The following is a 13,578-nucleotide window of genomic DNA, read 5'->3' as shown; positions in this document are numbered from 1 at the left end:
CCCAGCCAGTACAAAGCCAGTCCCACTCATATTCCAGCCTAAATTCTGAGCCATCAAAATAGGGCTCAGACCAGGGCATGAGCAGAGACAGGCGAAGAACATTTTATTATTTACATATTTTATTATTCTCTTTATTATTGATAGTCTTCTCGATAACTTCTGAAAGGAGGAAAAACTCTTTGTTTTTTCTACCATCATCCCTCAAATTACAACTCAGTTTTTAGCACACATACAGTTCCATTTTGACACTGAGTGTATATCAGAAATAGTCATTTATGATTTAAAATATAGCTCTTTTTATTCCCTGTTGAAAGACTTTTTTCTTTGGCTTTCTCTGGTGTAAAGGCTTGGACATAAATGACCTGCAAAGTGTCCTAAATTGGCTTTACATAAATAAGAATTAAGCCTGAAGCATTTGAAATAAATGCTCATCTAGAAATGGTTCTACATTCATTAATCAACCTCTTCAGCTCCCAGTTTAGACACATTAGAGGTGCTCTTCTGAAGATGAAATTGGCCTGTAATCTGTTTATAATCCTTTTTAAGTTTCTTTTGTGCTCGTTTTACTTTTTCATTCTACTTCCTTGGTATTCTGAAAATTAAGGGGCTAGAATTAATGAGGCCTGTCCCACAGTGCTTCAAAAGATTCCAAAGCCAACACCTCCTGCCAAGGTTAAAGATGAAAAGTGAAAACAACTCCATTGTATTTTCACCTTCAGAGCCTCTTCCTGCCTGCCTGGCTGCTGTAGCTCCCCACTGTATAACAAGGCACTTGCTGCATTTTTATTACAAAACTCAGGCTTTGTTACCTCTAATTCTATACTTTTTAATCCACTGTTTAGGTAATAGATAAATAAAAGAGAAGAAGTACATATAATATTAATGTTGCCCTCTCTAGCAGTTGTTTAAATGGAAAACAATTAATTGAGCACTTTTTAATATTATATAAGGCACCTGGACTCAAAGGCTGTGTGTCCATTGGTTCTGGAATGTGCCTGCATTTTCCTCCTGCACCATGGAGCACACACATTTCTCTGGGGGGAAGGGTTTATTCTGGCCATTTCAGCCCTTACAGTGTGTATTCTGCACACTTCATGATGAATAAATTAAGGAGGTCACTTCCTGAGCCAGGACTTATGGCCAAGAGCAAACCCATTCTTGCTTGTGACAGATAAAGAAGGAGGTTATTGTAATTTACTGCAAATGACAAATGAGAGCTTCCAACAGGAAAATCTCTTCAAATTTTCATGATGCCACAGAGGGGCAGCCTTTTTCTCCTCTTTGGTAGTTCCTTTCCTAGAATCTTGTTCCAGCTCTGGTGGAGGTTTTCTCCAGCTTCCAAAAATGCATACTAGTAAAGCAAAAGCCTGACTTAAATTAGGGTTCATTGAATAATAAAACTAATTTCCTAACTTCTAATATTATCAAAGAGCTGAAGAAAGAATTGAAAGCTACAGCTGACATTTATTTCTGTATATAAAGCCTCACACACCAGTTCCTGATGATGTGAACTGCAATCTATGCAAGAACAAGTTCTGCTCAAAGGATGTTGAGATGCACAGTGCTCAACTCATCCAAGATGTGTTTGAGTGGATGGTGTTTATGGCTTTGTTCTGATTTTTCTGAGAAAAAAAAAAAAAAATCCTGGGAAAACAGATACACTTTAAAAAATCAAGGTTACTTCTAGACAGAACAAAGGGTTGTTTAAAAGCAATGACCCTGAGGGAGGTAGGACTCATTATCAATATTGCAACAATTCTTCTAAAAAAAGCTGGATGTTTTTAATATCCATGCTCAATACTGGTACTGCAGGTGTGAAAAGCCACATTTTGGTTACACTGAAACCAGGACAACTTGCTTGGTGGAGTGACTGGGGCTTCTTAATGCAAATCAACAGGCTCTCACTGAATTCAGTGCAGCTCTCCTGGCAAAAGATTCTCAAGTCGTGCCACCAAAGCAACAAAAGTAAGTGCTGAATACGACTTATGTTATCTGGAACCTCCATAGTCCACAAGCCTGCCTTAGAAAATCCATTCTTTTATTGAGTTGTAGATCTATAAATAAAAAAGTGGATTTTTTTTTTTTCATAACTATCTCTTACATTAAATGTTCCACCACCTTAAAAGGCTAAAGTGTCACAAAGAAACTAGCAAGAAGTAGCTGTTCATGCACCAGTGATAAAGAGGAGAGCTCTCAGCAGCATTTTCTACTTTTCAGGACAGACAAGCAAACTAACTGATAAACACATTATAAATTAATTGTATAATTCATCATGCAGGGCCTTCAAAGCAGGATCTTGCAGAGATGAGGGCAGGGTGTTTAGCAGACCTGCAAATGGCACTAATGAAATGGCTGATTGCCAAGGGCAGGGAGGGCTCCCTTGTAGGTGAACAGCAGCCTGAAGACCCATTTCCATCTGCTGCCCACTTTATTGGCATCCCTGCTCTGAAATTCCATTGCACTTGTTATCTGCTCTGAAATGTGCCCAGGAATGAACACTTCAGACTCCTAAGAATGAATGTAGTGTAGGAAATAGAGCTAAGTATAAACAAATATCTGTTCTTCCACCCTGAGCCACATGAAACTCAGCTTTGGAACCAACCAGAGCTCATGTGTGCAAAAATAAATGAATAAAACTTTATATTCACTACTGCAGAACTGCTCACAGGAGTAAAGTCCACTGCCTTTAAAGTGTTCATGGCATTTGTACTCCCAGTAGTAATGCATTCATCTACAACATATATGTATATTGATAACTTTGAGGCATCAAGTAGGATTATACTATAGGACTAATTTCAGAATTTCTCACCTAATTTTCTACTAAATATCTTTATGAGTAACTGAGCAAAACTTCTGCATTTCCAGCACTGTCTGATCTGTGTCAAATGCCTTCCCAAGGAAAAGGCCAGCACCCTAGAACTGCCTACTCCTTCCTCAGTTACAAAGAGAATCCTGCTTAGTGAAAATCAGCTGAGACAAATCCTTTTCCAGCTGACTGAGAGCACAGAATTCAGCAGAAGTCAATGGACTGTGCTCTCACTCATTAATCTTTCCTTTAATAGGTAGTTGGAAAAAAGTATCATTGTGATAGCAAGCAACTATATAGACATTTTATTATGAAGGTTAAGAATCTTGTCTGCTTTAAATATTTATCAAAATTAATTACAGTAAATATTTACATGAGAAAGTAGAGATTAGTCCCCAGCAGTACTATTAAATCTTCCATCTACAGCAAGAAGAGATAGCTGTGCACCTGTGAGCCTGGCTGCCTGTTCCCAGCAGGACAAGAGTCACATTTATTTGTGAGCATCCCTCTCTGAGCAAGCAGGATGCCTCCAAGATGAAAGCTGCTCTACAGGTACAAGGTGACATTGTTGCAACATTCATCTTCTGCTGAAATTTGAGCCCTAATTATCCTTTAAATTACACAGCATCTAGAGGCACAACCACAGCTAGCATGAGTTATTTGCAGGGTTGTGTTGTGACTATATATTACAAGGCATCATCCAAGCTGCAGAGCAAGGGGATGAGAATGAAGAAATCCTCTCTCAGCTTGCCATACACTGATTTGTCACCTGAGAGATAGATCTGTGCCCCACTGTCCCGGGAAGTGGGCAGGACATAAATCCTCAGGCACTACCAAGCCCATTTCAGAACAGATCTTTATGCAATTATGAACTAAATGTGAAATTCTCCACTTGGGGAGGAGTCCCACTCCCTTGCACTGCAAATCAGCTCTAACAGGCTGCAGCTGCTGGGAAAGCCTCCCCAGAGCAGGTCTGTGGCCAGAGCTGGGCTGGGAACTCTCATCCTCCCCTGCTCTGCACAGCTCTCCTTGTACCCATCCACCCCACAGGCTCCCCAGGTTCACTGGGGAAGGGTTCACTGCTGAAAACAGATGCTGGGTCCAGCAGCAGCTCTTTCCAGGAGATACACCTAATTCCAGAGAGCCACGGAGGGCACCAGGAGCAGCCAGGCTGCAGGATGTGTTTGCTCTCTCAGTCACAGGCTGCAGTCAGGGTCACTGCCCAGCTCCAGACAAAAGGAGATTTGTCTCACCCCACAGCAGCTCCTCTCTCTGATAGTAGAGCTCATCAAGGCCAGGAACGAGCTCTGTCTTTGAAGATTGTATTTTTCTACTTGCAGCAACAGCAGGTTTATTTGTGGTGAGAGTGTAACTCCTTATTCACAGCCAGACTGTGGCTACAATAAATGCCTTTGTCACATAAAAAACTGTAAATGCTAACACTGTGCTGCAGTCCTGATTTTCATAATTCAGTACAAGATTTACAAGTCCAAGACCAGCAGCTATTAAAAAATATCCTGCACAGAATCTGTCCCTCTTCAATTCTATCTCTACGACCCAGCATATATATTTGCAGATTTTATCCCACCATTAAATTAGTACCACAAAGTTTTATAGCTGGTTCCAGTGACATTTAAAAATATTTTTTGCACTATGGTAAATAATTGAAAGCTGTGCTTATTATATGGCTTTTTACAGTCTTTATCATTGCAGTGATTTACCATTTAAAGCTTTATAGCAACAATATATGGAGCAGTGTAAGTCCCATGGTGCTCACAATATTCACTCCCCATCTGAGCCACTGGCTGAGCTGGATAGCAGAGTTTAAACTGGAAGGAAAGGATTTGTAAAGAGCAGAAATCCAAGGTACAGAGTGGTCAATTTTATATCCTGCAATTAAATAAAAATTGCTGTATTGGTTTTCCACAGTTTCTGCACTTCCATAATCTGTGCTCTCTGTTCCTTAAGTTTCAGCGTTGCTCCTCCACAGAGTTGAAGACACTTCTGTAAACTTTGGCTTATTTGAGGTTCAAATTCCCTTTGTATTGCACATATCCCTTGCAGAACATATTAGTGCACTCAACCTGCAAAGCACTTGTCACCTCAGCATCTCTGCGCTGCATCCCACCAACTGCTGGGCACGATTTGCTGACACTCAGCCAGCTTTCCTGGCTCTGCCTTCCACAGCACAGAAAATGTCCAAAAATTAACTCCTTTTCTTGGCAAACATCTATAGTCCTGCTTCTGAACAACCACTTTACAAAAGCTGGAACTGGAGGAGAGAGGCAGCTTCCTTTCCCCTCCCTGGGAGCTGTCCCAGTGCCTCTGACTGCCCTGCCCAGGAGAGGCAGCCCCTCACCTGCTGGGCTCTCACACTGGCAGCAGACAGAAAAGGAAGCCATAAAACAGCAAATATCTACAGCCACTCTCCACTTTTAGCATTTTTACCCCCCAGGTCTGTAAAGGGCTCTCTGCAGCCTTCCATACTCCCAAATACCACAAGGAAAACATTGAGTGCTGTCCTGGTGGCTGCTCTGGCTCCAGCCCTGCTGTGCTCACAGCAGTGGGTCCCAGCCTGCAGCACCCACCAGGAGCTGTCACTGCCACTGTCCTTCCCTGCAACACCCCTGCATGGCTTTTTCTCTCTCCATGTCACCATTTGTGGAGACATTTTCTATTCCTGATGCTCATCCAGGTGTGCAGTGCCCTGCCCTTGGCTCCTCAGCAGCACAGGGGAGCAGGAACATGAGGGACCCCAGCACTCAGCACCAAGCCTGCTGCAGCCCAGCAGCTGGGGCCAACAGTGGCTCCCCACAGGGGTTTCAGGGTTCCCTTAGAACCCTTCACCCACTCTGTGTGAGCCTCTGCTCAGGGATTGTGGCAGTCTGGCTCCTTGTGCCAGGTACCACACATGCTGGTTTTCAGCTTCCTTTTTCTACCTCTGTGGATTGAAGGCACTTGAGACAATAGTTCATGTTCAGGCTTAGATGTTTATTTTTTATCTATTTTCCAGTCTCACAGCAGTGAGGTCTGCAGTATTTCACTAACAAGGCACAAAATGGCTAACGATCCCTTGGTACAAGGCCTTTTAAGGCTAAACTATCCAATTAAGAAATGACATCTAGATTATTTTCACTTTTAACTCAATAATTAATCACTCGAAGTCCACAATGTGGACTTTCCTGTCCAATTACAAAATACCACCCAAACCCATGAAGAAGGAAGAAAAAGCTGAAGAAGAAGGAAGAAGGAGAAGGTGAAGGACCAACCTCCACCCTAAAACCTCCATCTTGCCCTTTCACCCTGTGACATTGCACACTTCTAACCACTCCACACTTGTAATCCCAGTGCTATCATTCAATTTTGGAAGCCTTTTCCACAGCCTCAGGTGAAATGCAGTGCTCTCCTGGCAGTCAGAGTCTGTCAGACAGAAAGTCTGGCATTCTCAGCCTGCAGAGCTCCAGCTCTGAGGTCACTCAGTGCCACGGGCTCACCCAGACTCGGGGCTGGGCTTGATCCCCTGCACAGGGCACAGTAAAACCCAGCCTCTCACTGCAGCCCTGACATGGCTGCTGCATTTCCTCACTGCTCGAGAGTTCCTGAATTCCCAATCAAAAAAACTGTCTTTGTCTGGGATGCTTATGCTCAGAATGCAGAGGGTTGAGTTAGGACTAAAAGAAGTCTAGGGGCCTTTAAGAACTGATTTCCCATTACTTTTCTGACTTCCTGACAAAAGCAACAGCTTTTGGCATCTTTGAAAAATTAAAAAATCTGTAATTATTGCTCATCAGATGGCGGCTAGCAGCCCTGTGACATTGCATGATCATCTGAATTTAAGAGTTTATAATTTGATTTCCACCCAGAGGTATAACACCAAATTAAATGTGTTAATAGACACACCAAATGCCTAATAGCAATCCCATCTGCTTTTATAGGTGAATAGATGACACTGACAACATAATTTTGTAAATGCTTAGAGTAAATGAAATATGAAATACAAATCATATTTTTAGATTTTTATATCTAGATAAATCCTTTTCATTCAGGTCAAAAAAAGAGGATGCCATATTTCTGCCTGATTATCTTGCAGAGACACAAAAATTTAATATTTCAGAAATTCTACATGTAAAAAAAATTACCATTAAAAAATCCAGACTAAAATGCTTTAATTTTTTTGGTTGGGTTTTCTTGGTTAGAGTTTTTATCTATATAACTGTGTAACCAGTGGGATTTGGAAGATCCTGGCTTGATAAAATGGCGTGTTCTTTTTATTTATGGTAAGAGTTTCTGAAAAGAAGGATCATACAATCAGCTTTTTTACTTTCTCTAGTGCTTTTGAAAACTTATGCCATAGACAATTCTGTCAAATCAGGAAATTTTTTTGTTTCTGAGAAAATAGAAAGCTGTTCCCTTTAGATTGAATGATTTGACTGGTGTTAGAAAGCCTCAGAGTTTTATACATCCAGGGGCTTCAGCAAAAGGCCTGACAAATATGTGTGCAGCCAGCCCACCCCAGTACTGAATTACAAACTCTTGACTGAGATCAAGGTGCTTATCTTCCTTAGATTTGGAGGGGAACTTTTTTTTTTTTCATATTATACAGAAAACCAAAAGAAAACATCAATTATTCTAAAATGTAAATTATACTCCTTCCTCAATAACTGTCCACAGCTACATTCCATCAGTTTCAATCTCTGAGCATTAGTTAAACCCTACATTCAAGCAAAGGGGGAAGGACTCATCCAGGAGCAGAATTCCAAATTCTTGATATCAGTGTTCAGTATTTCCACATCCTCCCTTCACCCCTCCACTAATGTAATCATTATTCCTGCATCATCCTGACCCGCTATATCTCCTCACATCCAGCTCAGTGCACTCCATGGCCAAGGGAACATTCTCATCCTCTGAGAGCCCCAGCTCCTCCTGTTGCACATTCTATGAACACCAGGGTCTCAGAGGAAAGTATGAATTCATGGCAGAGGCATTCCTTATTCACCACACAGCAGAGCTCTCAGCCAACACACTTCAGATTCCCAAAGTTCTTCATAGCCAAGTATTTGCAAGTTCTTTCTGCTGTCCTCATTTTAGGGTAAAAGGGTAAATTGAGATTTACTATTACTCATTGTTTACAGGGAAAAAAGTTATTTCAAATCTATAAAATATTAAATAATTTTATTTCCTTAAAGTGAAAACCTAGGGCCAGCAAAAGTTCATGGCAACTTTTAAGTCTTTCTTGAAAGCAGTAAACAAGCCCAAGTGTTTTATGTTTACTTTCTGAAGAGAAAAATTCTTTCCCTCAGCATCTCTAAGAGGAATTAAAACTATTTACTAAAGAGCACTGAGATCACCATTTCAGAGCCCAGCAGAGTGCAAACAGGACCATTTATAAAGCACTAACATGGTAATGCTGAGATCCATGCTAGCAAAGGCATTATTATTAGGAGGTGTCAGGCTCTGCTGCCAGCCTGGCACGACACGAGGTGGCCACGGAGATCCTGAGCACAGCAGCCCTGGGCTCATCCCTGCTGATCTCTGATGGCAAAGGCCGCCTGCAGCTTGAGTCCTCCTCCTGAGACTCAATCCCCTCTAGCATGGAAATAAAAGACAGATGCTTTGGTGTTTCCTGCTGAAAGCATCTGTTGCTTGAGATGTCACATCTCGCGCACGAGATGAACATGCTGAAACCTTCAAGGTAAAAAGAAGGAAGTTTATTCTCGACCTTGACATATATATAGAATTCCAAAAGTGACCCTGGATTGGAGGATGAAATTGCCACTTCTCCAACAACGCTAGTCAAACCAACAGTCCGTCAAATTTTTCCTCCTCCAGAAAGGAATGCAAAACAATCACTATTTACATGAAAAAGTGTGTGAGAAACTCCATTACAAAAATGTAAACATCAGAAGGCTTAGAAGAACTTCAAAGAGCACAGTGACAACCATCCAGGTTTATTATTTAAAGGTGACTCTGAGTTCTCACAACCCCTCCTTGTGCACACAGATCAAAGCATTGTCCCCAGCAGTACTTCTAGGGCAGCTCAGCAGTACTTCTGGGGCAGCTCCAATAAATGCATGTGACTGCCTTTGTGTCCCTTAACGTGAGGAGATTAAACATGCAGCTGCTTTTCTGAGGAAGCAAAACATGATGGACCAGGCTGTGTTCAAAGCAAGCGTTAATTTGTGTATAAAATCAAGATTAAAGTTGCTCAAAAGTGCATTAGGACTAATCTTCACACCTTGGCTAATACAGAGAGCTGGACAAGTTTTTTGCACAGGAAATAGCTTCAGAAGGAAAGGTAATAATGCTACCAGATACAAATTCAATCTTCCACATTGGCACCCATCTGTATGTTTCTGTATGATTTCATTTGATTTGAAATTTAGGCACACAGAAGTTACCTAGGACAGCTGGCAGTGCAAATAACCTTTTCTTTCCCCCTTTCTAAAGGGAATAATTTTTCCATCTCCCTGGAGAGACTGGATTCTCTCTGCTGGAAAATGCATATATTCATTTTCTATGAAACTCATATAACTGGGTTACCTTCGGAGTGGCCTAATGTTCACTTCTTATTTCTTTGTACTCATATTGCCTTGTCTTCACAAAACTGGGGCCACTCTTCCTTTCAAAAGGCACTGTCTATATTTGTGATATAAAACAAATAAAAGCACTCTGGATTTATTGAGACATGTCCATTCTTCTCCCTGGCTGATAACTGAGCTGATCCAGTGAAGTGCTGGCTTCCCAGTTATAACTTATATCTCTGGGAATTAGGACCACAAATATTTTGTGGATTGTATCTTCCTGACAAAGTCTACACTCCAAAGAATATAGGATGCCCTAAGTGGCAATAACAAGCTAAGATAAAGGAAATTTTGAGATATTTAGATTTACAAGATTACATTTTTGTAACACTGAGAGCTGCAGCGCATTGAGCCCAGGAACCTCCTGCTGCTGCCAGCACTGCAGTGTGATAGGAGAGGGGACAGTAGGAGGAAATTCCATTTTCAAAGCAAAATAAACAAACCAGTCAAACACCTGCTGCAGACACCCTCCATTCTTACAATAAAACTCTCTGCAGACACGGGTGGATCCCCACATTGCACAGGAGCCCAGGCAGTTCAGATAAAGGGGGGGTTGGTCATTATCATTTCCCCAGGCAGCAGCTTCAGGGGCACTGAAAGGAGTTTCACATGAGAGCAAACATCCCTGCGCTCCTTGGAGGTGAGGTAAATCACAGCACTGGAAGTGCAGTCTCTTAATTTTCATCCAGTTTTGGAGTCCATCATTTTAAATCACTGAATGACAAAGATGGGCACTCAAAGGGCAGATAAAAACAAAACAGCCACTCCTCCATCTGTGTGAAGAGAAGCTCACAGGAAGATTCCTCTGAGCTCCTTTGCAGCATGTGGTCATTCAAGGCTGCCTCTTGGTCTGGCACAAATTGGAGTTTTGGAGCTCCTGGGCTTAATATGAAGACAAGGCAAAAATAACAAACAATGAAAAAACCCTGTCTTTTGGTTTCTATGCATCTGTCTCTCATGAACTCAAATTTCTATGAAGTTATTTAGACCAATAAATCTTGCAGAGTGGACTTCCCAGCAGTGGCACCACTGGCTGCTGCCCAGTGTTGCAGCCTCTCTGCTGCTGCAGTTTGTGCAGCCCTCTGGCCAAGAGCAAACACCACCCCAGAGCAGAAATGTGTTTCCCAAGAGACTCAGCTCTACAAAACTTCCCTGCTCCTGTTCTCCCTTCACATTTCAGTGGGTAAGAGCCCCAAAGTACTGAGCATTTTTGTCTGTGATTACTCCCATCAGTCCTTTTCTTATCTGCCTTTGGGTGAAAAAGGTGCACAGAATTCTGCTGTTCCTGATTATTAGTGCATGGATAGATCTGCTCTAGCTCTACTGAATATCTTGCAAACTTTTTCTTTCTTTCTCAATCTAAATTTGATTTCTCATGGGATTAATGGCATCTCACTGTATGTTTTTATTTATACCTTGCTTTCTCAAGCTTTCCTTGGGATAGGACCTGCAGAGAATGGCTAAAAAAAAAAAAAAAAAGGTAGGAAACATTCTCAAGCTCTGCTAAAAATTAGATTTATCTGAAGAAGTTTGCTACTACATTCTATTACATTACAATGTCAGATAGAAAATAGCCATATTCCATATGGTTCACTGGTGTGTGTTGGTTTCAGGTTTGCTTTGGATTTGAGAAGCAGCTGCAGCACAAACCCAGCTGAATATCTACACCTCCAGACACAGATGTGTGATGTGTGCAGGAATTCCAGCTGCTGCTGTAGTTCCACAAGTTAGCAAGGAAACATCCACTGAAATGCTGGCTGGTAACTGCAGCAGGTCAGGGAACACAAAAGGTTAGATCATAAACTAACAGAACTCCCTGAAAAATAAAAATTGCATTCGTCTTCTCCTGACCTTAAGATGTGAGATGCTTGAGAATGCCAAACTCCAATCTCTTGGAGTAGATAAAATGTTCTGATGAACAGTATGTGCTCAGCCTCCTGCCAGATAGGATTACTTTTTTCTCCCCTGTTTAAACTCCATGTGCAACCTCTGCAGCCTCACTGTTTGCATGGGGATTTTAAAAACTACTTTATTGTAAAAAACCTGTATCTGTTTCAGGTAGATTCCTCAAATTCAAATGTAACTACACCACCAGACCTTTAGCTGGTGTAAAGTAACTACCTGAAAATTCAGTCTCTGTTTTTTAGCAATTGAGAATGTCACTTGATCAAGGAAATTATTCCTTCTGAGAAACCAAAATTTTGGAATTGTTTCTCTGCTTTTTATCTCACTCAGTTATGTATAAGTCATCATACTTTTATCTGGGAGTGTCACAGCACATAACTAAACCTTAAAACTGTGTGGCTGTGAAAGTTTGGACCGATGAACACCACTAGATTTCAATACTGCTCAGTCTCCATTTCCCTGTAAACCCTGCACAGACCCTTGAACAGTGACAGTGTCTCTGTGGGTTTTAGCACTGGCACTGTTCTGGGGATCAGCCACCACACTGTGGGCTCCAGAAGTGACCCCCTTCAGTCCTGGAAGGGGACACTGCTCTTCCATCAGCAATTTAAAGCTTGTGTCTTCTGCTGCATATTGAGCTCTTTACATCAAGCAGCTTCTTAGCAGGCAAATCCTTTCACCAGCAAGGTCTCAACTGGGAAGGTCAATGAACATGGGGAGTTACAGCTTCAGTGGGCCCAAAGCAGTAATGTAGGAGATTCCTGATGTGCTTGATCTATTGCACCCCACTGGTACTGCAGCTATTCAACCGGAAAGTCATAAAATAACATCAAATAAAGTGCTGGAGCAGAAATGATTCAGTCATTAACACCACAGATTCTCAGCCATTAAATCTCCCCCCACAAACAGTGCAGAGCCAGCATAGCCAGACCTCTCCATGTGCATGGAGCCTTGACAGCCCCATGGATTCTGTCTGGGAACCTTGGTACACGTGTCAATGGTATTTCCATAAATCACAGGGGTTTGTCACAATTTGTCACCCAGGATGTGAAATCACATTATTATTCTGTTGGCAGCACCACTGCCTGCTTTGTTTTAGGAAACCTCTATGCCCCAGGTTCCAGGAAAGGCACTTATAGTATTTTTATACTACAAAATAAATTCAGATTCATCTTAGCAGCTTGATAAGGAGTCCTCTGGAACCAGAGCTCTAACACGCCTGGGCTTGTGCAAAGCACAGAGTCCTTCTCCAGTGGAACCACTTCACCCAGCATCCCCCAGCCACTGCTGCTGGCAGACCCAAACATGGGAGACAGCAATGAAGGAATTCATCGCCAGGGACAAATGTCAGTTTACCAAGACGAGAGCCAGGGCTCTGAAGAACAAAAAAAACCAATTTATCATCTCCTTGAAGTCACTTCACTCTTTTGTTCTAATGCAGAGGTCTGCAAAATACTAAATAAATCAGAATGAGAAATCATTGCTGTGAAGATGATGCAAGGACAATGACAAATTGAGCCCAAGCCTGAGGGGGAGAGACTTAAGGAAAGCTAAGAAGCACTGAAGCAATAAGGAAAATTGGAGGAGTAGAGAGTCCATGTAGGAGCCACAGGAATAAAGGAGGTTTTATAGCAGGAGAGACAGACCTCTGAGCCTCTCACAATCCTTCATTTCATACAGCTTTGTTTATTATAGCATCTTTCTTTCCTAAGTCTGGAGCTTAAGACTTTGATTCATATTTCAGAGCTTTTTTTTTTTTCTGACCTTGAAACACAGGGGGGAAAGAAAAAATGAAAAGATTTTTCAAAACAACTGTGGGGAAGCTGTAATGCAGCCCTTGCTTACCTCCTCCAGGCTGGAGGCATTTCAGGCTCCAAAGGCAGCACAAACATGAGATGTTCCAGGCCCTGTCACTCTGCCTGGTGTGAGACACTGCTCTTTGCCTGGTGGTTGAGAAAAGTATCAGCACAGTGTCAAAAAACCTACACAGGGTTAGCACAGGAATTCAAAACTGCCTCTGCAGGCACCAAAAAATTATAAGGGGAGTTGTCATATTAAGGCAACCTTTTTTTCTCCCCTCAAACTAATCTCAAGGCTTGTTCTGGTTGGTGAGGATGGGGCTATTAAAAGAAAGTGTCTTAACTGAGATGCAAGCACAGGAGAGACTTCCTAACCAAATGCTGAATCAAACCTGTGGGCAGGAGGACGTGAGGAAGCCTGGAACATCCATCCCCACAGCAAACCCCCTCTGCAGGGACCACATCAGCAGAATCCTCATTGCTTTAA

At 42.0% G+C, this 13,578-nt stretch overlaps 1 long non-coding RNA gene across 1 annotated transcript; it reads left to right on the top strand.

The window, feature by feature from the left end:
* The first annotated feature begins 1,828 nt into the window (after positions 1-1,828).
* Positions 1,829-11,195, top strand: LOC135281287 (uncharacterized). The gene is made up of 3 exons (XR_010347983.1): positions 1,829-1,965; positions 3,233-3,358; positions 11,001-11,195. It is a non-coding gene; the product is annotated as an uncharacterized LOC135281287 (long non-coding RNA).
* The last annotated feature ends 2,383 nt before the right edge of the window (positions 11,196-13,578 follow it).

The sequence above is a fragment of the Passer domesticus genome, chromosome 15 (genome assembly GCF_036417665.1).
Source record: "Passer domesticus isolate bPasDom1 chromosome 15, bPasDom1.hap1, whole genome shotgun sequence".
NCBI lineage: Eukaryota > Metazoa > Chordata > Aves > Passeriformes > Passeridae > Passer > Passer domesticus.
Note: the sequence above shows the minus strand (reverse complement) of the source record. Positions and strands in the feature narration are given on the sequence as shown.